Source organism: Podarcis filfolensis (assembly GCF_964270895.1).
Source record: "Podarcis filfolensis genome assembly, chromosome: 10".
In the NCBI taxonomy this organism is placed as follows: Eukaryota; Metazoa; Chordata; class Lepidosauria; order Squamata; family Lacertidae; genus Podarcis; species Podarcis filfolensis.
The window spans coordinates 23436483-23462580 of NC_139612.1; the positions used below are offsets into that span (position 1 = coordinate 23436483).

The 26098-nt window shown below is 41.3% G+C and overlaps 1 protein-coding gene across 15 annotated transcripts in view; it reads right to left on the bottom strand.

The window, feature by feature from the left end:
* Positions 1 to 26098, bottom strand: part of FOXP2 (forkhead box P2) — a 351241-nt gene that overhangs the window by 243069 nt on the left and 82074 nt on the right. For 14 of the 15 annotated variants that reach the window (XR_014539275.1, XR_014539276.1, XM_083574490.1 and 11 more), the window contains one exon: positions 23160 to 23247. The exons of the other annotated variant lie outside the window; for it this stretch is intronic. The gene's annotated coding sequence lies outside the window, so the exon portion shown is untranslated. The remainder of the gene's footprint in view (positions 1 to 23159; positions 23248 to 26098) is intronic. 15 annotated transcript variants of the gene reach the window in all.

Sequence of the window (26098 nt, forward strand, 5' to 3'; positions counted from 1 at the left end):
AACTAAAACTTGGAAATTCCATAACCTCTCAATAATACATATTATTGGTTGCAATGTTAAAGTTAAACACTTTTCACCTTAATGCACGGCAACTTGTAAGACAGCCAGGGGTTTTCTAAACTGAATAATAACATTGCAATATTTATTTCTTAAACACCTTAAAACAATATGCTGCGTACTGTCAAATATAAAATACAAAAACAGAGTACTGCCTGCAAGCTTTCAATACAAATAAACTTTACAACAGACTTCTTAAAAGTAAGATATTACAGTTTTCCTGAAATGAGGTATTTGGGGGGAAATGATTTGACAGAAATAAGCATTACTTTACAAATAAGTATGCTGCATGTGAGTACTTTTGCTAATGGGCTTGCACTTAAATTAGAAGCTGGAGGGGGAAAACTTGCTAGGAAGTTTGTTCTTGCTGAAGGGTAAAGGAACTCTGTGCTGGAGAGCCTCCAGAGAGCTGAATTCAAGATGCTGTAAATATTAAATAACAGGAAATGTTGCTGAGGCAAAGAGGGAGGAAACCCAGTTACATACAGTGGAACCTCAACTTACGTACGGCTCTATTTACATACGATTCCAGTTACAACCTTCAGTTGGTGCTTCGACTTATGAACTTATGAACCAGGAGCCCGGAGCTTACCCAGCCGGCTGTGGAGCAGCACTGAGGCCTCTGCTGCCAGGGAGAGGGCCCCCATCCCCCCCCCGAAGCTGTGGAAGAGGTGCCGCCTGCAAGAGGCACTGCAGGGCGCACTGCAGCCCCAAACCCCGCCGAGGAACTAACCTGAGGAAGTCCAGAGAAGAACCTGGCCTGGCAAGGGGGGAAAATTACCCTGGCCGAAATGAATCAGCTCTTTACTGACCCTTGCCCCACCCCCGGCTTGTAGCCAGGTAAGCCCACCCACCCTCAGTGCACGTAAGGAAAAAAAGTGTTAATTTTTTCATCTACAATACTGTCTTATTTATTTTATACTACAGTACATTTATTGCCTTCATTTTATGGATCTATGGTCTTGATAGACAGTAAAATCCGTGTTAAATTGCTGTTTTAGGGGGTGTTTTTCATCGTCTAGAACGGATCAATTCACTTTTCCATTACTTTCTATGGAAAAGTGCGCCTCTAGTTATGACCAGACCTCCAGTACAGATTATGGTTGTAAGTAGAGGTTCCATTGTACTAGATACAGACAGACAGACAGATAGATAGATCAAGATGCACAGGTGTCTAAAGGTTGGGGAGCTCATTATTTCAGATACAGTCACCTCAGAAGGTCCAGTTGTACATTTCTGATTCCACTTTAAATAGAATAATGGAGGGAAGTGATGTCAGGATTAAGGAATGAAGTGATACTATCTCACCTAGAGGTTTTCTGCAGGAGTAAGAGATCTGCATAGGTCTGTTTGTTGCTTCCACCTGACTCAAAGCAAAGATGATCCTTTCAGAGATTTTAACAAATCCAAACAGAACAGCATAAGCAATAACACTTGCTCACATCTGGCCATTTAGGACTAAAGACCTCCTAAAAGAGTCAGCTAACCCAGGCAAATTCTACACAAATATGATCAAGGTATGCAACACACTGGCCACAACTCTATTCAACAGGGAGTTCAGATTTACTGCAGAAGCTCCTAGAAATGTAGTTGAGGTGTGAAACAATTTAGCACCTTCACGATGACACCCTCCCCCACTTTACCTTCCTCCCACCTAAGTCAAGCAAGATAAGAGCCAACACTTAAACAACCATCTAATTCAGGCATAGGCAAACTCGGCCCTCTAGATGTCTTGGGACTACAACTCCCATCATCCCTGACCACTGGTCCTGTTAGCTAGGGATGATGGGAGTTGTAGTTCCAAAACATTTGGAGGGCCGAGTTTGCTTATGCCTGATCTAATTCCTTTTCAAAAGCAAGGAACAATAATGAAACCTGAGCAGATCACATATTCAGTAACTGGGATTAATTTTTAAAATTTAAAAACAACTCTGTTCATTAGAAATGCTTCTGGTTTGCTTTGGGCTTCCAACATCTGTTCCCTTAGGAAAATAAATTTCCTAAGCTTTGGACCCAAATCTCAAGTTTCAAAAATTCATTTTCAAGTGATCTGACTTCCCTTCAGTGTGCACATATAGGGCAGCATCTAATGATATCTGTCCCCTTGCACAACGTAGTTACTTGTGGAACGAGACTTCTGGGTTTTCTTCTCCCCCAACAGTGCATAAAATTTGTTGTGTGGCGAGGCCCCGGGCCCCGCAGCTCCCTCCTAAATAAATATATGAACACAAGTATATTGGGTTAATGGGATAAATAAGGCCACTACTTTATTGGTTACAGATGTGAGCAATTTGGCTTAGGCAGTTGGATGGAGCAAGACTATACCCTGACTCCTGCCTGTCTGCAGGGAGTCTCATAAGGGTCAACCACTGGAAGGGGGAACCCTATGATATACATAAACCCTATGTTATACATAAATTAAGAGGACCCCCAGGGTCACCGCTGGGGTCGTGGAATGGCCTTAGCCCACACCCAGGATCCCTTTAACAGGACACCCTTAATGTGGAGGGGCAGGTGGTGGCAACAACCTCCCCTCCCATAATAAGGCTTACCCAATGCCTAACTGCCACTCGAGCCAATGGAGGCAAAAGGAGGCTGCTTCCCCAGCTGCACCGTAATTTAAACAGTCATAGCCATGCCCCCGGTCAACCCAATTGGTTGCCCAAGGGGCCTGATGTGGCCGGGTGTCCTCCTGACATGGGCTACATCCCTCCGTCCACTGCCGGGACACTACGAGGACCCGGATTCCTGCCCACAAAGCAGCCCCCCAGAGAAGGAGAGCTGACATCTGGATGGTCCACCTTTAAGAGAGATGAGAGAATATGAATACTGCAGAAGGTAGGAAAGAAAGGAGAAGCCCTGTTGTGTGAGCAATGACCTCTTGTGCTAAGGTGAAACAGATCCAAAGACTTTCCATCAGAACAACAGTACACTTTAGCAGTGGTTTCCAACAGGTGATTCGCAGACCCCATGGGGTCTGCATAATCCACCCAGGGGGGATGTGGCACATACCCATCAACGGTCTGGGACATTGTTTTAGGGGGGCTGTGCTCTCACACGAAAGCACAGCACCCCAAAACATGTGAGATTAAAGCTGGACACACATCTTGCGTAAGACTGTGGCACCCCAAAATACATGTTTTGGGGCACTGTGCTCTCGCATGGGCCATGTGACTCACACAAGAACACGACCCAGAAGACTTGCGTCTTTGTGCTGGGACATATTGGAAGGTATGGTGACACCATCCACATAACAAAAACTACCACACATATATCATCAACCTTTTCAAAAGTAAGGGCTCCATGGCTTGGCTTTTGAAAAACTTGGGGTGCATAGTACTTAGTTAATTGAGAATCACTGCCATATAGGACAGTAAAGGGGAGTTTATTGTCCTGCAGATGTTACTGAACAGTCATTCATGACTGTTGGCTAGGGCAGATAGGAGTTAAAATCCAACATCTGATTGTTGGTCGCAGGTTCCCCATATATACCCACCACAGGAAGTCAGAAAAGAAAGAACCAGATTGGTAAAATACAAGTGTGGCCTGTCAAGGTCTGCATATTCAGTGCTTGATGTTAACATTGCATAGAGGGATGCAAGATTGGAAGCGGTGTGCCATCATTTCCTTTCCTCATAATGTCTTTTCAAAAGGAAAGGAAAGGAGGATTTCTGAGTCAGAGAGAAAGGTCACCGGGTTGGGGTTTAGGTTTTTTTATTTTGAAAATGTGGGAGCACACAAGAAAAGTGAAAAAACCACTTATAACTACTCTGTTTTCTTGTAAGAGAAAAGAATGATGGAGCAACCAAGTCATGGTTCTCCCCCCACTATGCCCTCCAATATCCAGCATCCAATATGTTAGACAGATTGTGCCATCTGTCTAACAACTTTTTACATGCCATTATTAGAGAAAACACATAGCCAGGCAATGCCATTAAAGGGCAATCTGATTAGGGCACTCAAAGGCTATGCTATCAACAAAAGGGGCATTCCTAATCATGCATTGCCTGCTAAGAGATCAAGCAGGTTTGTGTTTTATGAGTGTGTTTGTCATGATTCCCAAGTGCAAAAGCTACGTGGGTGCAGATACAGAAAGTAGGGACAGCAGCGCTCAAGGAGGAGATACTAAGCCTGAACCCCACCTCTGGGCCAAAGACCAAGATTCCTGAGCCTGAGCCCCTAGACTCTGGCCTCTGTTCCATGGAGAGCTCACCATACATGCCTCCAAGGGCCTCATAGTGAACCAATGCAGGCATGAAAGCTAGAATAAGTGGACTGTTAGGCTCAGGCCTGAGAGTCAAGCTCAGAGAGAATAAAAGGACACGACTGAGACTAAGCGCCTGTCAGAACTAGTGATCTACTCACTGGGCTGTGTCCAGAATATTGAAAGATCTATCAACAAATACCTTTGTTCTCAAGAATCCTAATCTTGACTTAAGTCTTACTCTTGTTTTCTGTCTGCTTCTCCTTCCGTCCCAGACTGCTGGCCATATTTTAACCACCCTGGCCTATCAAGCAACCCTGCTTTAGCAAGAAAGGAGCGTGCAGAAACTGGTGTAATCAACACTTCTTCCCTCCACACACCTTTACTTACCATCTCTAAAAATCCCAACTTCCAAGTGTTCCTGTGCAGAGAATTTGAGTAAGAATAGAAGGAGCCAGATATCACCAGAAATTAACCTAAAATCTAATTGGGAGAAAATCAGACTATCACCCTTCAAAATACAGCTTGTAAAGGCACAGGTCATTCTTGACACATTTATAGCACATCTGTATTCTTTTGAACCTTGAGTTTTATACCAGTACCAACATCTGTGTATACTTTCACAGACGAAGGCTGTACGTGTGGGTTTACAATGAATTATTTCACTTGCATGGATGTACCGTATTTTTCGCTCTATAAGGCGCACCAGACCACAAGACGCACCTAGTTTTTGGAGGAGGAAAACAAGAAAAAAAATATTCTGAATCTCAGAAGCCAGAACAGCAAGAGGGATCGCTGCGCAGTGAAAGCAGCAATCCCTCTTTCTGTTCTGGCTTCTGGGATAGCTGCGCAGCCTGCATTCGCTCCATAAGACGCACACACATTTCCCCATACTTTTTGGGAGGGAAAAAGTGAGTCTTATAGAGCAAAAAATACGGTAATTAAAACCTCTACATGCCTGGATGTAACTGTAATGCACATAAAAAGTGTTGCACTCTTCTTCAAAACTCTTTTGCCACAATGGACAGCCATCATAATCCAAGTCAAATTGTGATGACTACCGTATTTTTCGCTCTATAACACGCACCTGACCATAACACGCACGTAGTTTTTAGAGGAGGAAAACAAGGAAAAAATATTCTAAACGAAACAGTGGATGTATGATTTTTGTGGTTCATGCTGTGGCCAGACATGTGATCTGACGGTGAGTTTGGGGTAGCCCAATGCAAAAATCCTGAGGATCCATGTGGATCCATGCTTTGTAACCACGTTTTTGCGCCATTGCAGCCCCATGAAACAGTGGGTGCGTGTGTTTTTTGGTGCAGGCTGTAGCCATGGATATGCTATGTGATCTGATGGTGAATTTGGGGTGACCTAGTGCAAAAATCCTGAGGATCCATGTGGATCCGTGCTTTGTAACCACGTTTTAAGTGGGGAGGGAAGGAAAAGAACTCAAGGGACAAGGAGCACGCGTGGGGTGTGTGGAGAAGGATGCTGCTAATAATGCAGGAGAGGCTCCTCTCTGGCTTTGCTCCTTTAGAACAAGCAGGCTCTGCGTCTCTCCCTCCTCCCCGGCAAGGAAACCATGATAGTAACCACTCTGAGACAAATCAAGAAAAATTGCGACCAACACTCTCCCCCAACAAGCGCAGTGAGGTCAAAACACACACACACGCAGAGAGAGAACTGGCCCTAAAGTCACAGGGGTGCTGGGGGAGTGAACGGGAAGCAAGAAAAGGAGAAGGAGCCCTCACACACACAGAGACACACAGAGTGTCGATTCTAAAGTCGCAGGGGCGCAGGGAGAGTGAACGGAAGAGAAGGAGAAGGAGCCCTCACACAGACACAGACACACAGAGTGTCAATTCTAAAGTCGCAGGGGCGCAGGGAGAGCGCAGGGGCGCAGGGAGAGTGAACGGGAAGCAAGAGAAGGAGAAGGAGCCCTCTCTCACACACACAGAGTGTCAATTCTAAAGACGGAGGGAGAGCGCAGGGGCGCAGGGAGAGTGAACGGGAAGCAAGAGAAGGAGAAGGAGCCCTCTCTCACACACAGACACACACAGTGTCAATTCTAAAGTCGCAGGGGCGCAGGGAGAGTGAACGGAAGCAAGAGAAGGAGAAGGAGCCCTCTCACACACACACAGACACACAGAGTGTCAATCCTAAAGTCGGAGGGAGAGCGCAGGGGCGCAGGGAGAGTGAACGGGAAGCAGGAGGAGGAGAACGATAGCTCAAGCACACACACACACAGCCCCTACAGTGGCTAATCCAAAATCGGACAGCAAAAAACTGCAGGCAGGGACAGAGAGCATGGGGTTGTTTTAAAGCAGCCAACCCCGCTCTGCTTCTCTCCCTCCTCCCGGCTAGGCTGGCTGAAAAGCTTTGCTGCTACTTACCAGCTCAGTGGGGAGGAGAGAGGAACATAGAGGACGGGGTTGTTTTAAAGCAGCCAACCCCGCTCTGCTTCTCTCCCTCCTCCCCGGCTCCGCTAGCTGACAGGAGCCGCTTACTGTTTCAAAGCGAGCCACGGACTGCTCACAACTGCAGCAGATTCCCCCGCCATCTGTAGGCATTCGCTCCATAACACGCACAGACATTTCCCCCTACTTTCTAGGAGGAAAAATCTGCGTGTTATGGAGCGAAAAATACGGTAAGCAAGTTTTTGAAACAACAACAACAAAACAGTGTGCAGCCGGTGTAGCTCCTAAGCTAGGGCAGGCAAATTTATTTTAGTGCATTAATTATCATGAAGCAAACTAGGGTAATGCTTATACAATTAAGGGTGATAATGGTATATGCTTAAGGCTTTTAACAAGGTAGAAGACTACACAGTCTATAAACAAAGACTCTTCAACCTCGTGACAGGTGTCTTACTTTATTTCTTCTGACTTATTTCCTTCTCCTTTCAGTATTTTATTGTACCCAGGGCTATTTTTCTAGACAAAGAGGTGCCAGAACTCACCATGAACACCTCCCCTGGTCTGTTATAATGGCTATGACGCCCACTGAGTTCCAGCAAGTTCCACAAAAAAAAATTTTCAAGCGCTGACGTGTTTGAAATAAAAAGGTAATCCAATTTTGTTCAGTATTTGGTCTTACCTACTTAAGGCTAGTATCATTCTTAAGGTAGTGCTATATTGGTCCCAAATCATCAGGCATTGAAAACAGGCAAAATTATCTTTTAGAGGTTGGGGGGATTCTCTTAGTGAAAAGAGTGCACAGACTTTCAAATTCCACAAATATCTTGCTCAGGCAACTCCATAAAGCTGGAAAGGCTGCATTTCTATTCATCATGCTAGCCTAATAGAAAGGTATCACATTACCAGCCTCTCATACCAGATTCTCAGATAGTGAAAAGGGTTCTGAAGAGAAATGCAGGTAGATGCTGGGAAGAACTTTAAGGGCTATCTTACTTGGTGATCTTTTTCTTTCTTTCCTTTGATAAGGAGGTATTAAAGTATAGCCTTTGGGAGAAGAAGCTTTTATTTGTTCTCAGATTTCATTTGTCTACGGAGCTAAAATGAAATCTATGGTCAAATTTAAGTGCACAATCTATTTTGGTGAATTCTAGACATGAAGACTTGAAATAGATCTTCTGATTCCATGTCTGGATATGTGAATCACTGTTTGAATTTAGATATGTGCTACTGAAAACACAGATATTCTTCAAAAGACATTCAACATTATGTTCAGAGTACTGTTTATACTACACTGATTTTCAGATCAAGCTGTAATTATATGCACATTAACTAGGAAGTAAATCCCACTGAACTCAATGGGGCGTACTACTTCTCATTTTGAAGCAGGATGTACTTCCGAGTTTAAAATTTCCATAAGTGTAAATCATGCAAAGTATGTATTGTTTTAATTAACTACTTAATAAAAAAAAATGGTCAACAGCCATTCATCACATGATTCCAGGGCAATGTGCAAAAGCTTGAATGAAATGAAAATCACATAACACATAATATAATTTTAAAACTAACAAACTTAACAAAAGACACAACTAAACTTAAAAAAAAATATAACCCTTTTTTTAAAAAAGCCATTTAAATTTAAAATGCTTGATCAAATATGAAGTTCTTCACTTTTTGCCAAAAAAAACTTGCCAAGTCGGTGCCATATAGATGTGTCTCCTTAGAGAGGGCATTTCAAAGTCAAGGAGCCACTGCAGAAAATGCCCTCTGCATTACGGAAACATAATTTACGTTTAGAGCTTACTTGGGGAAAGGGTCAGGCTGCTACTAAAAGAGGTGCTCCTTCATGTATTTGTGTCTCGAGTGCCTGGAAGCAAATATGCAGTCAAAGTAGACTTTCAAATTAGGTGGAATATTATAACAACGCTGGTTGTACCTGTCAAATTCTAGCAGCCAGGTTCTGCACTAATGGAAGCTTCCTGATCACCTTTAAGAGTGATTTGGCTCAAGAGCCTTTGTTCCTGGCATTGGATAATCAGGACAGATTAAGGATTCTGCTGGTTTACCATCTGTTTTGCTGCCCAGCAGTCTCCCTGCCTGAGAAGACAGAGCTGGTCTTGGAGGAAGTGTCGAGGCAACTTCCAGACTTCTAGTGTTAGGGGATTTCCAACATCCAATAAGTTAGCTTTGGGGTGGCTCATGACTTTGTGGCTGCCATGATGACCATGGGGCTGTCCCAACATGTCACTGGCTCAATGCATATGGCAGGCCACACTCTGAACCTTGTTTTCTCAACTGGGCGGGAAGAGGGCGATCTCAAAGTGGGAGATTTTGGCATCAGTCCCTTGTCATAGGTCAGATCACTTCCTGTTGAGATTTAGGCTCTCAGTAACTTCCCCCTCTGCACAGGCGAGGGACCTATGAGGCTGGTTTACCCTCGGAGGATGATCGGTTTCCAGGTTTTCCACCTTGTGATTCTCGGATGATTGTATAGAAATTTAATTTTTTAAAAAATTATGTTTTTAATGTGTAACCAACACAAACTGAACCTACATTGGTCATTATTATTTTTTTGTTTGCTCCTGCCTTCTGCCCCATTTCCCTGGAGGCCATGCCTCCCACTACGGCTCTAGAATGATATTAGATGGTATTTTAGTCAGAACTGCCTTTCTTCTTTCTTTAGTTTTGTGTTATGCCTGCCTTTTATCTTGTTCTTCCCCTTGGTATATTATTCCTCTGTTGTGCGAATAGTTTTAGTCACAATAACCTGGAATCTTCTGTTGAAGAGCAGTTAATAAATATTCTAAATAAAGATTAGCATTCGTGATAGCCCCTCATGCAACCATGTAGACAGAAGAAAGTGGAGAATTAAGATAGGAGAAATTGGATACGCTCCTTGCTTAAACATGAAGCATGAAGACTCGGATTATTCAGATTTTCAGAGCAATTCTTCCCTGTGCTTCTGATTGCTTCTTACTGATCAGTTTCACAATGCAGTATCGGATGGATATGTCCCATTTCCCAGAGGTTTGCAGAATGCCACAGGATTCCAAACTCTCACAACTGCATTTAAAATTTACTGAATCTGCTGGGATAGACCTCTCTGAGGTAATGAAGAATGGTGTAAGCGCCTTGAATTGTGCCGGTAAACGAGCCAGTCTGGATCTCTCCCCACCCCAAAACTGGCTTTGCTTGTGACATGCTCAGGAATAAGATGACCAAGAGTGCAACCTTCTAAAACCAATAGGTTGACTGCCCCCTCTCATGTGCTTCCATAATTCATCCCTTAGCAGTGCTCCAATTTGCTCTGTGGGACTGCTCCTGTTGATTTCTTTGAAAGCTTCAGCAGGTGAAGCGTGTACATGTAGCTGTTTACAGGTGCCATGCAAATAGAGTGTGCAACATCTATTGCTGTCTATCTGCAGTGGCTGCCAGTTAGCTTCTGGGTGTAATTCAAGATACTGACATTGATCCACAAAGACCATTGCTCAGCCAAGTTTTTGAAAGTTGAGCCTGAAAACTGGAAGAGAGGGCTGTGAGATAAAAGAGGAATGGAACTGCCTCCTCCCTTTTGCTCTAAGTTTTGAGGGGGTGGATTTTTGCGATGGGGAAGAAACAGTGGAGTGCCTCTGTGGTTTTCTGCAGTATCTCTGCTGCTTGCAACCACTATTTTCCCCACCAAATGCACTACAATGCTTCTACTTACCCTTTTTAATACTTTGCTGGTATAATTTTGGCTTTTACGGTTTTCATATGGTTTGCAATATTGTTTTGTTTTATAATGTTTAAAAGTGTACTTTATTGTAAACTGCTAAGTGGTTGTAAACTGCTTTGAAAAAGCTTGTCTTAAAAAGCAGTATACAACTTATTAAAAAAACAAAAATATTTTGTGACTTAGTTTTCATCTGAGTACAGTGGTACCTCGGGTTACAGATGTTTCAGGTTACAGGCGCTTCGGGTTACAGACTCTGCTAACCCAGAAATAGTACCTCGGGTTAAGAACGTTGCTGCAGGATGAGAACAGAAATTGCACCGCAGCGGCGCAGCGGCAGCAGGAGGCCCCATTAGCTAAAGTAGTACCTCAGGTTAAGAACAGTTTCAGCTTAAGAATGGACCTCCAGAACGAAGTAAGTTCTTAACCCGAGGTACCACTGTAATATTGTGTGAAGGAAATGATATGCACATGCGCACACACATTAACAGTAATGGTTTTACTGAGGACTGTCATCATCCACCCACCACAACCACCTTCCCATCCATATTGCTTGGAGTGATGCTATGTCTTTATGTTGCATTATTCTGGGACATGTAGGTTTTATGGAATGATCGCCATTTAAATAGTGTGTGTCTATGGAACCATGAGAAAGCTGCATAAACTCTGTATCCCTCCCTAGAGAAACTTATTTTACCCTTCTTAATGAAAGACCACACCTAACATAGTGCAGGAGACATTCCAAGCATCTCAAAAGGCAAAGAAGACCTGCAGGGTTTTTTTTTAGCTGGAATTAGCCAGAACTCAGTTCTGACACCTCTCACGTGGGCACCACTGCCATTATAAGAGAACAAGGGAGGCGTTCCTGGTGACTTCCAGCACCTCTTTTTTTCTAGAAAAATAGCACCAGATGACCTTCCTGATTATTTTAGACTGAAAAAATCAGGATGACCTTCTGTGGACAATATGGCACCCAGGCTTTAGAAAACCCTGTGGAGATGCCACATTGATAGTGCAATTTCAACTCTTTAGAAAGCAGCTAACCAACACGGGAAAAGATCTTCTAAACCCTTAGAACACTGGCAGGGAACCTTCAACCTTGCAGGTGTAATTAGGTACCCTAGGCCTTCTGAATTTGGTCTGCACTATTTTGGGAAAACTATAGCCACCTGTTAGCCACCTGACATATCAGGCGGAGGTCTCTTGCCTCCTATCTTAGCTAACATAACAGAGGTATATTACAATTTGGAATCAAGTACCTGTAGAAGGATCTTGCCACCCAGTTCTGAGTGTAAATGTTTCCCACATAGTCTTCTAATTTGCTCTTCCTGTTGACCTTGCCTCTCTAACGCTGATTCCAATGTGGAAAACATAAAAAACCAAAGTAACTGAACAGTCTGGTCCTGAGGCAGAAAGGGAAACACCAGGGAAGGGAAGTAACAGTTGAACACGAAGTGAGAGGGGCTTGTAGCTACAGAAGGGGGAGGGAGATCAATTGCTTGAAGCACTATTAGAAAAGATCAAAGATAAGAAGTAAGAGCTAGGAATGAATAATAAACTGTGGTTGTAAGAGTAGACGTAGTATGTTTGTTGGATATTTTAATGCTTCAAGGGAAGAAAGTCCATTTTTAGCAAGTAATTTTCTCAGACATCATATGGGAAAAACCCCCACTATTGTGCCTCTGTTCTCAGATTCTCCATAGCAGCACAAAGGAGGATACTCTTGGTCAGAATATCTTAATTCCTTTTGTTTTACACTAAGTGTTGCAATAGGGTTAGCTATATTGTCATGTTGGCAAAGATATGACATATTGCTATATTTTTACATACTGTAGTTAATTAAAATACAAAGGTTCTCTCCAGTATACGTGCAAAGATTAGTATTATTGACATTTTAATGCTCTTGTTTTAGCAATGCAATATATACAGAATAAACAGCAGGTCACTATGAATACTGGGTTGTAATTTCATTGAGCGAGTTCTATTCAGGACATAATCCATAGTAGCAAAAGTCTTGGTTTTATAGTCAATGTAAAACAGGGATGGGAGACCTGTTTTCCTCCAGTTTTTGTTGGAGTACAATTCTCATCATTTCTAGCCAACATGCCCAATGGTTAGGAATGATGGGCATTTTAGAGGCCTAAAGGTTCCCTATCTCTATTTTGAGACACGGTACCATGTGAAGCACCTTGCCAACAAAGGTCCGTATAGTTAAAGCTATGGTTTTCCCAGTAGTGATGTATGGAAGTGAGAGCTGGACCTTCAAGAAGGATGATCGCTGAAGAATTGATGCTTTTGAATTATAGTGCTGGAGGAGACTCTTGAGAGTCCCATGGACTGCAAGAAGATCAAACCTATCCATTCTTAAGGAAATCAGCCCTGAGTGCTCACTGGAAGGACAGATCCTGAAGCTGAGACGCCAATACTTTGGCCACCTCATGAGAAGAGAAGACTCCCTAGAAAAGACCCTGATGTTGGGAAAGATGGAGGGCACAAGGAGAAGGGGACGACAGAGGACGAGATGGCTGGATAGTGTTCTCGAAGCTACCAGCATGAGTTTGACCAAACTGCGGGAGGCAGTGGAAGACAGGAGTGCCTGGCGTGCTCTGGTCCATGGGGTCACAAAGAGTCGGACACAACTAAACGACTAAACAACAACAACAACAACAACAACAACCATGTGAAGCATCTTTATACTGAGTCAGACCCCAGTGACAATTAAACGTGACTGGTAGGGTCTCAAACAGAGGTCTTTCCCCCTGCCTGCTAACTGATCTTTTCCATTGGAGGTGCCAGAGATTGAACTTTGTAGCATCTGAATACAAAGCAGATTCTCTGCCACTGATCTATGGCTTCTCCCCAGCTTCAGGATTAACAAAAAACAAAAAACTTTGGACTAATCTCCCTTAAAAAAAACACAACAACCCCAAAGTGCTAAATTATCTCCCATCCTTGTTCTCATTTCAGAATAGACTTCGTACAAATTTCCTTAAATCTTTTCCATTCACACTGCACTCTTGGGTTTCAGGTTCTGCCATTTAAATGTGATTCTAATAAGAGCGGAAACTGCTTTTTCACAGCCACATTATCTCCTTCATTTCTAATTGGTTGCACCTTTTTGTCTATGAAAGTGAAATTAAGCTGGGTACAACTGATGTGCTTCTAGTTCATGCCTGTAATTTTAAAAATGTGTGGCTAATTGTTTAATACAAGTTAATTTGCTTTGCATAGATTGGGTTGCCCGAGTTTCCTTCATTTTAGTTATTTGCTTGGTAACTGAAGGAGAATGCTTACAAGTGTGTTTTTCATTATCAAGTATCTTTATCCATTTATATCAGGCTTCACGGGAGATTTCTAGTATTTAGACTGTTACTCAATGCTACTTTAAACAAGAACCAACATACTGACGGACGCTCACCCTACTCCGTACCAATACCATTGCTGCTAAAGAAGGATGGACATTTCCATCACAATGTACTGCTGCAATGAAGACTGGAGGATGCAAGGAAGAGGAGCAGCTCCTGCTGTCCTCCCCTGCACATCAGGTGGGGAAGCTGAGCAGCATAAACAAAGCCCTGCTGTTCTTCCAGTCTCTTCAGGGCTTCTTCTGCCCTCACTGACGTCCTTATCAGGCTCCAGGGCGCATCTCCTCGCAAGCCATGAGGACTCTCCAGTTCTCTCCCACCACTTCTGGGTTTGAATTGAATTATTTAACTATTTCCCAGCACCACGTGTATATGTAATCACGCATGAATGGGGGGACCCCTGTATAATCAAACGAATGAAATATAGCAAAGCTACCCCTTATGTGAGCTGACCTTTCGTTAGGTATTTTAAGAAACAACCCCTGTATAATACACAACTGCTAAGTCTTAGCAAGCCATGTACAGGATTTTTGGTTTAACCAGAGAAGTATTGTATAATTAAGATGTTAGCATTAAAATCCAAATTTAGTCAAAGCATATTCTATATCACCTGAGGGGTGTGGGGTGGGGTGGGGTAGGTTACAAACTGAAGTAATTAAAACTAATGGAAATGTGGAAAAATGCTGCATAAATATTAAACACAAGTATATATTTAATATGCAGGACAGCCATTTTCTGTGTTGGGGCAAAGAATAAGACGTACCACAAGAATGTGGAATAGCGGATTTCAATTTAGAACAGCAGGAAAAAAATATTTAAAGGACTTAACACATGGCTGGCAGTGAATAAGTGTTTAAAATTAGGACTATATATACATATACATTTCACAGTGTAAAACAGCAGCTACTTCCACATTTTAATTTCAGTGAAATCAGAAGATGTAATAAAAAACTTAAACCAATGTGGCTTGCTTAGAAGTAAACAAAGTAATTCCAAACTCACACGAAATATCTACATAAGGCATTTTGTGAGCAGGATACACTTTCCCTTCTTTGAATGTTTAAAGCTCTCCTTCAAGCTCTTACTAAATCTATTGATCTGTGAAACACAGTGCACTCCAGGGAGGCAATTCACTTGACGTTATATATCAAATGATGAGATGAATAATGATCATACCGTTTGGTAATTAACCGTCTTACAAACCTTTTAACTGACTGAACGTCAGAAAGGTCAAATGAGGTCAAGCCTGCTTTTTTAAAAAAAAAAATCTTGTCTTACATTAACCACAGAAAATAATCACCTTTAGAACAGCAATAATATAAATATATCTGGGTGCAAATATTTAGAGACACAGTCCTTCCTCCCTTTTTCTATTCCTCCAGAACTATTGTATAATACATGCAAACTCTGCTTCTTTTCTTTCATCGCTATTACTCTATTAATTGTTACGCCTTTGGAGAAGTAGCTGCTTCTAGATGTAGGGCATGCAACATGCACTCTCCTTAGCTGAAGAGAAATGAGCAGCTCACAATGAATGTAAACCGTATCAATGAGCAAGCTATTTCTAAGGTTGCAATACAGTTACATGGCAGAGCCTTGAATGTGCCTCTTTTAAAGAGAATTATTATAGGGCATTTGGTATTTCAGAAACCCACTTTCAATATTTTGTCTTCTCAATATCTAAAGTTTAGCACACTACAGTTATTTCTGCAGGGACTGGGGTTTGTAATCTATCAAAATCGTAATAGGTTAGCCTTTGGGACAGCGAATTCTAAAATAAATCATATTCAATAGGGAAGAAAACTGCCAGTTTTCAAAAGGGTGCACTGTACACATTCATAAATGTGTCTTTCCAAATTAGAAACTTTGGCAGATAGTCATAATGACTTTTAAAATGAGCCACGTGTCTGCACGCACACGCACGCATGCAATGTATTGATAATGAAACATATGCTGAACATTACATCTACTTTTGTTTTCTCAAAAGTTATAATTTCTTGAATCCATGTGTTGGTGCCAAGTATGTCCAAGCTTTTCTTGGATGAAAAAACAAAGGTTGACCTGTAATTCTCAGAGTGACCAACAAACATTTTTCATGGCTCAGCACCAGGAAGGGAATATTGTAATGGCATAGGATGAAGAACAGCATCCCTTCCCTCTTTGTGTTCTATGGGTGTGGCTTTATGTGAAGAGGGATAACAGCTTTTCCATCAGTTCAGAATCCCAACTGTAGCTGTGTGCAAATAAAACATATTACTTGTAGCAGAATATTACACTGCTGCGAGGCTTCAAGGATAAGGGAAGTGGAAGAGAGTTCACAACCGGTCACGTAAATGGACAGTTAACTGGCTAATAATAAAAGAAAGAGGGGAGATGCCCGCATCTCCAGAAAACAATTATTTTCCTATACAAGTAACATAGGTGGGCCCTGTGGCATAAGGAGAACATATAAACTGTAACACCCTACCCCCCAATCAAGTTTGGGAGCAAAGGGCAAAGTGTGTGGAAATGCACATGCCATGGAAAAGCATGAAAAGGCATCACTCATACTGAGCTGCACATCTTGTGACTCATGAAGCCAAATACAGGCAACAATTCACATATGTCCCACTAAACATCCTGTTTTTGCTGTCTGCCCAGGACAGTAAAAACTGGGGGTGGGGGGAGCCTGTCAAACAGAATTCATTACTGGTGGGCAAAGTCAGCTTGGCTGATCATATGTTGTGCAGGCTGAAAGAGGTTAAAAAGAAAACGGAGGGTAGGGGGGAATTTGGCTGGAACTGGTGCAAAAAATTATCAGTTCAGATAAGCTGCTATCTATTACATAAAGCAGTAATGCTACAGTACATTCAGACCATATAGTTAAAATTATTTGCCAGCAATGATTACTTGTTTCTCTTTAAATGCAGCACATTACAATTTTCAAACAGCAATTCAATTTTATTCAAACAAAATGCAATTAAACATACAGGTTTCCTATGCCTGCCATCTCTACCTATAGAACACACAATAAACCGTATTATGAATGTGCTCATAAACAGATGGTTAGCAATCTATGTGTTGACAAAGCGGTGTTCTTTTTCATAAAGTTATTAAGTCTTTTTAAATTTACTTTTTAATAATAATATTTAAACCTTGCTAACAAATTTTCAACTTTACCATTTGGGGGTATATTTACAGGTACTTTTAAGATCACACACAATGAAAACAACTTTTTCCTTGATATGCTGTGAATAGAAAGTATTCCCGTCTGCTTCAGTGCTTTGCTTTTTTCACGGGCTTAAACCTGTCAAATTATTCCATTTGATTTCAGAGAATTCTCATATGGCAATCTATTTTATTTACTTTATCTTCAACAAAATGGTTCAGTGAACATTAGCAACTATGAGACACAAGTTTCAATCAGTCCTCTGGCAAAGGCGTCAATCTACATTAGACCTGCTGTGGTGTGAGTTGCACTGAGAACACTAGAGTAAGACAAGGCAGAAGTGAATAAGCAAGTAAGGCAGAGTGAAGTAGCAGTGGAGGGGAAAAAGAAAATTCTCCCTTGACACTACAATATGCTTAAACAACACAGGTGCCTAATTCAACACAAAAGTATCTTCCTAATGAAGTTGACAGCTTGGAATGTGCTCTAAGCTCCAGTTCAATTCAGACATCATCCCAAACCATGGTGAAGAAAATTTAACTGCAGTTTAAAGTAATCTCCAAATTGTCAGAACCATGGTTTCCGATTGGGAGCAAGCCTGAATCAGAACCTGAGTCTGAAGCAATCTGCAAACCATGGTTTGTGCTAATCTGGTGTGTTATCTAAATTAACAAACCACTGTTACAGCCAGCTGCTGTTTCAGAGACTACTGCATCTAGAGAGAGTGGCATGTTCAGCAGAAAGTGAATTAAAGTAGATCATCAGCTCTGAACTATGGCTCATGTGTGGAAGGTCTCTGATTTCAATTCCAAACTAGGGCTTGGCATGATGCCTGAGTTTAACGTCCAGTTTACTCTACGTAACAACTATGTACAGAGATAGACCAGTGTTTTCAAGATTTAAAATTCATTTAAAATTCAAGTCAACTGAAGATTATGGAGTTTTCACCTCTACTACTTGTGCCTAATGCTAGGCTATAATGCCTTCTCTTCTATAAAGTTTTCAAACAGTAACTGAAACAGCAGCAGTTTTTAGTATCTTTAAAAAGACCTGTTGGAGATTTCAAAAATAGCTACTGTTAAAAGCCACTACATGCAAAACAATCAAATGTGTTTGAGAAACAACTCTTTTTGGAAGATGATATCATTAATTCCAAGAAATGTCGGGCATCACTTGGATATACCGTGAAAATGTCTCCCAAAGCATAAACTTTGTAATAAGTGATGCAAGTTCATCTCTGATATGGGCTGTAAAAAAGAAGAAGATTATTGTAATAGTGCTCTTCCCAGCAAATCAGACCATTAAGAATGTACTTAATGTTCACTTCAATTGAAAAGGAGGCCTGTTAAAATCCATATTTTGCTACTTTGTATAATCATAGGAAAATTTACTACCTAGTAGTTCCAGGCCACAAATTTGATTTTTACAAATGCAAAGTACATTTGACTTTGCAAAAGAAGGGAAAGGACTATGTTCATTTCTAAATTCCATTTCATATGTTTCTATAAGTTCTAACGCGTCCAAGTGTTCTAACAGGCTACAATTATCTTGTTAGAGTGATTCAAATGTGTCATAAAATTGGTTGGTTCCCCACAGAGCTCAAGACAATGAACACTTCTTTTACAAATATCAATATAAATATTGATTGATATACATATATTATATTTTCTTTTATTATTCATCCTTTCCCACCCACTGCTATCATATCATTTACTTTCTAGCCAGGAATGTGAAAACTTCTAGAATATAGCTCATGCCACTCCATTAATTCTTTGGTAGTACAGCTCATGCAGGCCTAACAGAACACACTTTTCACACATCTAACTCACTTAATTTCCAATAAGACAATTATTCCCTAGAACATACGTTTTACACCTGTGTAAGATGCCTACATCACCTGTGCATAGTGACATTTCTTTATTAGATTTGTATATTGTCTTTCTACTTTCATGCTTGAGGCATCCAAACTATCAAAAACTACATAAATCAATTACAATAATCATTCAACACAAAGTAACAATGAGAAAAATCTATCCAATCATAATAATCTAATAGAAAATTGAAGGTTGACCCATCTATCTGCTGCTTATTTTGCACACAATATTTCAGTAATCATCACAGCATCTTTATGATGAGTTTAGTTTGAAAAAGGTTTAGAAGCAGAATTTAGACTTAAGACAATTCTGAATTCTACACTGCAATGTTACCCAATTTTGAAAAATGGCATGAAAGCCCCCAATTATCCTGTTTCTCTGGGTCTTATTAACAGTTTAGAAAGGGATCTATTAGAGCTCAGTCATAAACTTGTTGAAAACTTAAAATGCTATTTTGATCTTTTTGTTACCTCGTATGTAAGGTACAAACCTATGTCTAACTTTGATATAGTTGCATTAAAAAATAGCAGTATCAGATCATTCTTTCTATTCTCTAGCTGTTTTGGTCTGTCAGAGCGAAGATCGCGTGTACTAGTCATGGACAAGATGCAGGAGAAGTCCTGGGACTGCATGCGCTACTAACCCAGCCACAATATCCTGTGAAATGGTCTAATCCCTAGAGCCATACACAAAGGAAAAATTTTCTTCAAGGATCAACCCATTTTCTTTGGTTTTTATTGTTCGGGGGGCATTTAGCTCATTACTGTGCCAATCAGGTCATCAACACCATGTTACTACAGAAAAGGATCACAATATTCACTGATACTATATCAATTAATGCTCAATTTCAACCATTTCAACAGTCAAAATGTATTATTAACCTACCCATATATGTGCATACTATTGTACATACACACAGATACAAACACACACACAAATCTATCTATCTAATCTCCATCACTGCACGTTATTCACAGATACAGAAGGACAAGTCTTTGCCTTAAGAAATTTATAGTCTAACATTTGATATAGGGGAATCAGAGGAAAGGGAAGAGGGAAGCATAGAATCTTAGAGTTGGAAGGGACCCCAAGGGTCATCTAGTCCAACCCTCTGCAATGCAGGAATCTCAGCTAAAGCAGTATATTGTTGTTTTAGTTGTACATGCGTAGGCCTAGTTAAAGGCTAAGTAACAATACAGAGAGGAAACAAGGAAATATACGAGACTTCAAAGAAGTAAGAGTGACGTATTTACAAATATGTTCTGTAAGTACAGTATAAGGAGATTCTGCTGGATCTGGGAGCACACAGTACCCAAATTTAGGATTTCAGGAGAAACATCACATGATCAAAGCAATGAGAAATATGACTTGATTAAGCCATGATCGTATAGTGGTTAGTACTCTGCGTTGTGAGAAACATGACTTGATTCTGGAAGAGAAATCTGGATAGATATGAGGGATCACAGTGAGTTCCCAGCAAGAAGACTCAAGTACTCAAAATGGGAGGTGGAATGGATGTCAGTTTGTTGGCTAAGGAGCCAGAGAGAAGACCTCCATTTTTGCAATGTCATAAGGAAGGGATAAGCTCTGCCTTGGCAGCAGGCTGATTACAGTGGACTGTGGCGATCACACAGGGTCCCCTGACGTTTCACTGTCTATTGATCCCTGTGCCACCACTTTATTTCTCGCTGACACCACCCAGGCCCTACCTGGTACAATACTGAGTCCAGTCAGGGTTAAACTGGAACATAAACTTCTATTTATTTATTACAGTTTAAGTGTGTGGTTTCATAAACAGTATCAGTCCATTACAATCATGGGGTGCCTATCCAGACCTATAACTTCTGCCACCTGTTGTCACTCACTAAACCACCTCTCAGATATTTACTTGTCTTCCTAGCCCATAACTGATTCTGACTCAGCTTATTTCGCTACACTAACTCAACCTACCCAGACTCTATCCCAATTCACTCCCACTCCAACCAACCACCCAACTCCCAACGAACTCCTCCTTCGCCCCTCCCAGAGCTGGTTTTATAGTCCCTCTGACTCCACCCCCCTGGGTCCTGATTGGGTAACCTGTTTAACTATTTCACCTCCAGCACTCTCATATGTTAACATCACATACCTCCCCCCTTAAGTTTCGATTCAGGAGAGTTAACTTCTTAGAGTTACACTCCTGATCAAACAGTTTTGTGTTTTGTTTTGGTTTTTTTCCTATATATATATATATATATATATATATATACATACATACATACATAAACAAGTAAATTATTGATTGTCTCTGTTCATCCTTCACTCTCTGGTTTTTGTGATAAGGCATCCGCCACAATGTTCAAGGATCCTTTCACACTTTGATGGTAAAATTGAAGTCTTATAGTAATAAGGCCCACCGCAGCAGCTTACTATTACTCTTCATCGATCGCAGCCATATCAATAGTGAGTGGTCTGTACATAACACAAAGCCCCCCTCCCCAGATGTACGGCTTCAATCTTTGAAGGGCCCACACAATTGCCAAACATTCTATCTCAACCGTCGAGAGGTGCTTTTCTCTAGGCAGCAACTTTTTGCTGATGTACGTGACTGGATGTAGGTCTCCCTCTGGTCCTGGCTGGCATAATACGGCCCCAATTCTGTATCCGGTAGGGGTTCACAGCAATGGGTTTGGCTTCCCCTGTGTCTATCCCATGTTCCACACCCTTGGACACTCCTGGAATATTACTGAAGAAGGATTCATATTCCTGCAAGATCTGTTTTACTTCCTCTTAATGTTTAAGGGTTAAAGATGGATCCAATTTTATGTCCTTTAAACTACCCTGGGACTCTCTCTCATCCCCCCAACATGGTATGTCTGGTTCACCTGGATCCTCTCGTAGGGCATACAGTGCCCAGTTTTCTGTTCTAAAATAAGGTTTGATCATATTGACATATTTTGATCATAAAATAAGGTTTGATCATATTTACATGCACCACTTTCTGCCCTTCCTCTTCTTGTTGGATCACATAATTTACTTCATTCGTTTTGGCTATTATTTTATATGGTCCTTCCCAAGCTAATTGTAGTTTTTTCCCTTTAATTGGTCTCAGCAGCAATACTTCACTCTCAGGTGCAAATGACCTTACCCTGGCCTTCTTGTCATACCAGCTTTTTTCTTGGTTTGGGAACTTTTTAACCCCCGCCCCCCCGCGCTAACTCTAGGGATCTCTTTAAGGTATTCTGCAAATTAAACAAATACTCCACTACGGCCTCTGGATCTTGATCTCGCTGTCCTTCCCAATTCATGCGAAGTAAGTCCAGGGCCCCTTTCACTTTACGTCCCAGCAATAATTCAAATGGGCTAAACCCGGTACTTTCTTGGGGTACATCCCTATATGCATACAGTACTGGTTGTATCTTGTCATCCCAATCATTGGGATTTTCCGTGGTATAGGCTTTAATCATTCTCATTAGGGTTCCATTAAATCTTTCAACTAATCCAATAGTTTCAGGGTGGTAAGGTGTTGATGTTAAATGCTTAATACCACACACTTCCCATAGTCTTTTCATTAGTCTTGATGTAAAAGAAGAACCTAAGTCAGTGACTGTTTTACTGGCAGAGCCCAATCTACTCATATAGTTAATTAAAGCAGTTGCCACCATTTCCGTTTCAATGTTTCGCAACGGAATGGCTTCTGGAAATTTGGTTGCGTAATCCACTATGGTGGATTTATCTGTTTCCCCGCCTGCTGGCTCTAGGCAATAGCCATATGAGGTACAGCCCTAACCGTTGAAAAGGGGTTGAAAAGGGGTTGATATGATAAGCAAGGGGCACAATTTGGCTTTTCTTTTGTCTTGACCGGTGCCTCTTCTCTGACATATGTCACATGGGACAGTGCACCCTCTGTGTGCACAGTAGAATCTTGTGCGTAGTTCTCCTCTGCAGCTCTACACACATAACTACACACAAAGCTACAATTTGCTTTTTACTTTTAAATCAGGTTTGAGAACTGGCACCAATCTTCTGAAAAGGAAACCCGGAAAAATAAGACACTTCAAGTAGAAGGTTTCCATTCAAAGTTCATTGCTCACACAGAGCAGCAGCTGTATCGGAGTCTATGCCTGAAATTTCACATCATGCAAGATTAGGCCAGCCCTCTTGGCATAATCTTGAAAGTTTGTGGGCAGGAAAAGAAAGAAGTTATGTGAACAATACTAGTTGTCTTCCCTCTGGCTCAAAACCTGATTACTTATGGTCTCCAGAACCAGCTTTACATAAGAAGCAATGTTCATCACAGAACACACGATCTACACTGGGGTTTGTTTGTTTAGGGGGAAGAGAGAAACAAGCACAATTTTATGATGGGGGAAATGCAGTTGACAGTAATGAACTGTACTTACCTTCCTTTTGCAGACTTCAAAAAGCCTTTCTAATTTTCAGCCTTGAATCGGAGTGGTACAGAACATCAATTCCAGCATTGCAGACCACCTGATAAAAGCCAAATATGACAGCTGTAACTTGTGTGTTCCCCTGACCAGTGATATATATTTCCATTTCACTTTATGACGTATTTACCGGCATCGCCACCAAACCTTCTTGTGAACAATAACTGTCATTCATCATAGTGCTATGAGTTGGGGAAAGGGTTAGGCTGAATTCCTAGGCCCCCTTCCGATTCTTGGAATAGCCAAGCGAGCTTCCTGGTGAGGTGAGGTGTCATTAAGCAGAACAAAGGAAAGGGCTCTGTGCAAGACAGCAAATGGGTGGGGCCTCCTCCTTAGAAAAACAAAGCTAGAGTTGAGAGCAGAGATTTGGAGTGATGTGAGCTAAAAGCAAAGCAGCAAGCTGGGAACCAAGAGAGTGATGCTTTATTTCTGTTTAAATCCAAAGTTGCAGCTATGGGAGAAACAAGGCCCTCTTGGGGTATTAATGCTGTGAAAGCCTCCATCATAGGCTCAGGTTGGATATATGTGTAAACATGCCATACACCATAAAGGCACCACAGTCTCTGCTGGTCCTCCTTCTGAAGGAAACACATACTTTGGGTAAGCACCTGGAACCCCTGGAATCTCACATTGCCAGTAGACAGGGTGTTGTGCAATATAATCTAACTTCCCAATACTCACTATGGAGCAAATGCCTAGAAATCAGTCCTCCATTTAGTACCCTTTCCCCAATGTAGACATGAAACATGTGATGATGGCAGATGAGAGGTAGATTGGGGATATGGATTGTTCCCTAAGATCCCAGACTCTAAATCTATCTACTCCAACTGAGAGCAATTCTCCAAAGACTTAGGCACAGGCATTTGCTAGCCCTGCCGCTTGATAACTATTTTGACTTGATATGCTGTTGACTGGGTCTGGGGTCTTCTGCATGCAGGAGTCCAATGTGCAATGAAACTTAAGCGCACAGTATTTATGAGAAGGTTGCAAAAGGTCACACTTGCTAAAAGGAGAATTTGATTGGCATAATTACACAATGCCCTCAAACAACCCAGGGCCACAGGGACCCTGCCACAAGGTGTCTAAAGGAAAAACAAAACCAAAGGAGGACTAATTGTGCAGCCGAATAGCTTAAGCTACAGAATTACAGGTGCATTTATAACACATACTATTGCTATTCCTTTCATATGTTTGTTTTACAGAAAACCACCTAGGAGCGCTATTAGTGCTCCTAATGTCACAATATTCACAATCACCTCATTTGGAATATGAATATGTCCAGTTCATAATGTTCAGCTGTATTATGATTTGAGAATCACTTATCCTCCAAAATTCTTTACCTGCTCAGAATGCAAAATGAGAAGATGTAAGATTCTGTTGCTTTGTGGGCGCATACATAAAAGTTATTTAATGTTTGTTCCTTATATTCTGTTAAGCTCTTGTTCACTGATATGAACTACATAACCAGAGCACCTGATTAAACAGTCTCCACTTGGGGGGCCACACTGCCCAGGCTAGCACCCCAGGGAGGTCACTTCAGTGCTGCAAATGCAGCCATTTGACTTCACCCCCAGAGGTGCACTCCGCTGTCTCTCAAGGCAGATGCATGCCAACAAACTATGGGCAATATCAACCGCTGTCCTCTATCCTCATCTAAATCCCTCTTGTGCTGCTGGAAGTGTTTGTTCTGGTGGTAGGAAAGGGCAAATATCCAAGTAACTGTCTCCTATCAGTGGCATTGAGAAGTACAGTTCTAGGGAGCAATATGATATGACATACGCTCATGGCATTGTGAGTATACTTATACCAACATTTCAACCCTGAAGTTACAGGAGAGACAAACTTTTCCTGTAACTTCTCAAGAAGGGCTGCATATGTTGAGCCAATTCCTAATTCACCTTAGGGGAGCTCACTCAATACAAAGTAGGATCAAAAGATTTACCTCTCCCTTTATTCCACTACCCAGGAAACAAAAGCAAAAATGGTTAAACTATTAACAACTAATAAAAATGGTTATCCATTTTAACCCACACACAGCATAACTCCAGAAGTCTCCTAAAATAGAGAATGGGGACAATTATACTCTAACAGTTTTAATTCAAGCTATTGTGAATTAAGAATGAAATTGTGTGTAAAATTTCCCACTACAATCCAGCACTGGCTCTTTAGTTATGTAACCCTTCTGTAAGGAAATATTGAGAGACCCTTAACTACAGCAGCACTACTGGATACCATTATAATTAACAAGGACATGCAAAAAATAAATTAACAGTTATGTTTTATAATCATGTGAAAGTGAAATGAGCTCATGAAGAGGTCCAAGTACTTACTGTGATCTCATTAGCCAAATTTTACATGCTATTTTATATCACTACTTATGCTGCTAGAGTATTAATTTGCCAGTGTGTTCCGTATATTCATGAAAGCATATTTTAAATATCAAGTAATGAAGCATAAGAGCTATTTGGCAATATCGTGACTTAAAACTGTACCTATAAAAAGAGACAATTTTTTGTATGTTCCCAACATCCCCATTTCAAAAGTTGGCCTTTCCCTTTAATTTACATATGAATTTGAATAAAGGAAAGGTGTTTTCAGCCTACCAAAAATTATGTGATTCTATTCTGGAAAACTCTTTGCTTAAGGGAAAATTAAGAAGTGTCGCATATATTTGGATTAATGTCACATATTGCTAAGAAAATACTGTTGCACGCCATCCCTATCTCCAAGTGGTGTGAGATTCCAGGCACTTACCAAGGGTTCAGTTTCCATGGAATGAGGGATAGCAGAGACAGTAGTGTCTCTGTGATATATGGTTTATGTACACATATACAGGCACCCCACCCCCGTTTACGTGTGTTCTACTCATGCATGACTGCTTTTACACAGATCAC